Source organism: Falco punctatus, assembly GCF_963210335.1.
Source record: "Falco punctatus genome assembly, chromosome: 4".
Taxonomy (NCBI): domain Eukaryota; kingdom Metazoa; phylum Chordata; class Aves; order Falconiformes; family Falconidae; genus Falco; species Falco punctatus.
Genome location: NC_137583.1, coordinates 57,631,582 through 57,636,061, shown reverse-complemented (window position 1 = coordinate 57,636,061; position 4,480 = coordinate 57,631,582).

Below are 4,480 nucleotides of genomic sequence, written 5' to 3'. Positions count from 1 at the left end.
TTTTTTTACAAAAAAAAAGGTGTAAGAGTTGTCAAAATATCCTCTGGTTATATTTCCTGCTGTTTTGGTTTTGAGCTGTTTCTGGCAACTTTACAATATCCAAAGCAGTCAAGTTTCCTTAAAATGGCTCTTCTCTAGAACAAACGTGACCCATCCCTGCTCCTGGGTGTGAATGGAGTCTCACAAGAAAAGAATTGAGACTCCTGATGTGCAACACATCAAAAGTGGCTGTGCGTTTTATGAGTTCCTCAGCTTTGAAAAAGGATTGTCTCCTAAGAGAAGACAGATAGGCTTTCAGCTTCCAAAATGATAACTTTTTTTTTTTCCTTCAGTGCAGTGCCGCAATGTTTCTCATTCTTAGTTAAATGGATATGTTTTCATGTGTTAAGAACACGCAGAAAGTTTTCCTGCATTCCCTGGAGAATTTTCTGCATGACCCCGTTTGTTATATAGCAAGCAAAAAGTAATTCTTATAAGACAGAAACTTGATATGCCTTTTTCAGTCTATCCAGTTTACCACAGATTGGGGAAGATGTCTGCATGCTTTCATTGCACTATGGATTGATTAAGCCTTAGATCATTAGGTAGTTGAATAGTTCCCAGTCTCAGGTGTAATTATAATAACAGGACTGAAGTATAACATGTATTGAGGAAGATCTGAGAAAATTTCCTGAGTTTAATGCAGATGCAACCAGGGTGTTTTATGGGTTTCTTTTAAATCACTGTTATTTAATTTTATTATTGGCTTGGACTCTACCCTATGTGAATAGCTCTTCTAGACTGTATTCCTTGCCCTGTGTAGGTTGTAATCTATTCTCCCATGGATTTCCAAGGGACCCAAGCACCTTAGGATCCATATCCATGGCAGCGGTTTTGGGATAGGACGGGTCTGTCTTTTGCACTTGCAGTCACGAGATGATGAATGGAGCAAGGGGATGGTCACTGTAGGAGTTGTACAGTGTGGTCATCTGTCCTTCTAATCCCCATAAACCAGAGACAACACTTTAATTGCAGAAAAGGAACATTGTGAAACATGGATCACTGACAATTGCTCTCTGACAAACCCTGTAGCTGCAATTCCACATGTCATCATGCTTGATTATCTCTCCCATCCAGGGAAAGCGCAATTGTGCTAAGATGCCTGTGTGTAAACCAAAGCAGCAGAGGGAAGGACCGGCAGCATGTGGAGGGTCATCAGTACCCATGGGCCAGCAGGGTGGATACTTTGTGCAGCAGTTTTTTGAGTCACCACAGCAAAAATCAGTAGGAAATATCACCCATTGTCCTTCATTAAATAATATTAATTGCCTAAAGCCTATCTACAGAAAAGAACTAAACAGGGAAAAGGTTGTATTTGCCTGTCCCGTTTTCTGACAGCCTCGCCTTGAAAACCCCTGTGGAAGTCACTGTTAGCTTCTGTCTCTTGAGTTTTCCATTTGATTTTGTCATACAACTTATAAACAGATTTGTGAAATGAACAGTAAAAAGCCCAGCCCAGGATACTATCTTTAAAGAATTCAAACTATTGCAGTTTCATAGGCCCTGGTGGTGCTGAGTTTAAATCAGTGGCTGGATCCTCAACAGTTTGCCCAAGGGTTGGCCTCCCCATCCTGTTGTGGCTCTCTACCCCCTGTTTTAGCATGTTTTCAGGCAGCTGGTGGAGAAACATCTCCATATGTCTCAGAATAAATGAACAATTCCATAAGTGGTTGTTGCTTTGAGGTGCTGGATTCAAAGGTGTTCATCTGGCCTGAGTTATAGAAGAGGTCAAATGAAAGGATCATTGTAATGATGCCTTCTGGCCCTCAAAAAACTTGTTAGTATGTGGATTTTGGGGATCTTGGAAGACTTTGCACAATGTTTGCTTGTAATAACAACTGCAATTAAACTTCACTTTGAACTTTAAGAACCTTAAAAAAAAAAAGGAAGCAGAAAGTAAAAAACTTAAATGTAGTCTTGGCATGAGTGGTTGTGCCTTGTCACAGTTCTAGCTGTCTGTAAATGCACCCCTGGAAATCTTTTTCTAAAGAAATGAATTACCTAGGCTTGGGAGGGCTCTTCAGAATATGAAATAAGAGTTTTAAAAGGCAGGGGGAGACCCTTCTTTGTATCATGAACTGTATTTTAACTGTGCTTGACAAATACAGTTCAGCTATGTAGCCAAAGATTCAAATGTTTACTCAAATCTTATCTGACCTACAGAAATCTCTGAGTATGCCAAATTAGGCTGCAATTTTGTGATAACAAGATTCTTCAGGAAAATTACAGTATTTCTGATGGGTCCTAAAATAACGGCAGTGTAATCTGCTGCAATGTATTCAGCCCACTCTCTTCTGTTCGCAAAGGGATTGCGGAAGAAAAGTATGGAAATAGAAAATGTTGATTTTTTTTTCCCCCTCCCCCCTCTTAAAGAATATCTCCAGCTGTGAAGAATATTGTTTTTTCAGTTCTCAGTTCCAGAGGGTTTTGTTTCCCTCTGGACAGTTGTGGCCAAATTCCCCCCAGATAGAGGTGGTGCCAGACTCTCTTTTGCCAAGAATTCAGCCCATCCAAATCACCTTGTGTTTGCCCTGGGATGAAAGCTTAGGCACAAGGTCACACATCACCCATGATGTGGCTGCCTTTTTCTTCGTCTGATTCCTGCATCCCAGTTTATTCTGTGAGTTAACCTAGTTCATTGGCACCCTGTCTTATAGTGCAAAGGGTGGAGTTTTAGGGGCATTCAGCAACCCTGACATGCAATTTGGTAGCTGAAGTATTTCTGAAATATTTGGTGTCTAATTGTCATTGAAACCTGAGCCCAGCTACCTAAACCCCTCTTCTAAAATGGGATGTAGGTGGCTGTAGCCTCAGACTCGTACCCCAAACCCCCATCCACAGGACTGCACTTTACACAGCTCCCTCAAAGCAGTGCCCTTCCCCACTGAACACCACTGAAACCTTGATACAGTCCTCCATCTGAATGCAGATGGGCGACTGAATGTAGAATGCTTCTCCCCATCTGACCACAGGAATGGGAGGTAAGTAAGATTTTGCTTTTGAAAAGTCTCAAATAAGAGCAGGTCTGGGTTTTGGCCTTGTTTTAGGGTTGGGCACATGACTGTGGCAAGCCGAGCTGCACTCTAAGGCTCCTGGCGGGAGTTTCACTTCCACGTGTCTTGGGACGTGTGGACAATATCCTGGGACTGATGCTCCCAAGTGACCAGGGCACTTACCAGTGAGCGCGATACCCTGTGCCAACGTGTGATGCACTGGTAAGGGCACAGGTCCAATTCTTCAGACTTTTTTAGTGGCGACATTCCTTTTTGATGTCAGGCAGCTCTCTGCCGCTTGCTAGACAGAAGGTCTGTTCTGTGCAACGGGATTAATGAGCTGTCTTCTCTTGTCATGCTGACCTCTGTCATTCCTTTGGACACCCCCTCTGCCCACCAGACTGTCTCATGCTCCTTCCTCCCACTGCCTCTTGTTGGTCACACTGTTGGTTGCTCCAGTTGCAAAGATCACCTTGCCTTTGCTGTTTCTGTACTGCCTGTAGCAGCCACAGAGTCCTTTGGTCTCCAAACCATTAAAAACACTGCTTTTCGGGTTACTTCATCCACCTGCATGACTGTGGGGCTGCATTAATTAACTTCTGCAAACTCTTGAGTCTCGAATGAGAAGCTACTCAAGCACAGCAAGCCCTGTGAGTGCATACATAGCCTACGTAAGAGCACCACTGGAATTTCAAACGCTCTGATTAGACTGGAGAACCAAACTCGCATGAGTCACTTGGTTCGACTTGGGCATTGCTCTGCCATCAGTATCTTCTGAAAAATACCCTTCCTTGAAAACAGCATCTCCATAGCACTCCACAAGTGCTCCAGTGGCTGGTGCTCATTTCATCCCTAATGTAAACGGCAGAAACCCTCAGCTGGAATTTGAAGGCTGACATTGCACAGAATTAAAAGAATTTTCTTCGTTACTGCTCGGTAATGAAGTATCACTTTGTCTGGCCCCATGAGAAGCGGGTTTCACTGTACATCGTCCTGGGAAATTCCTCTTGGCTGGCAGTCAGGAGAACGGCAGCGTTTTGAGCACTGTCGCAAGAAGCTGCAATTACTGTATTCGTGTTTCTTTGCATTTCAAGCTGCTGTCTTAGTGTCAGCCTGTGCACATTAAACATGACAGTGCTCTGTAGACTCCTCTGTGATACCAGTATATCTCTGACAAAGGCAGATTCTGGGAACATCCTAAAGAGGAGTTTTTTCCTTCTTCTGCCCCTCTCTTTTTTGCTGGTGGGACTAGTGGTGGTTCAGGCGTGAATCTGGAGCCAGTTAAAAATACACCAAAAATCTGAGTGTAGCTATGCAAAACATTAAACAAAACCCAGGAACATTTCACAGGAAGGAATTGTGTGTGCTGCAGTTTTTTGACTAGATTAAAGAGCTAGAATGAAGCAGTGTGATTCAAAGTGGTCACACAATAATAATAATAAATAATA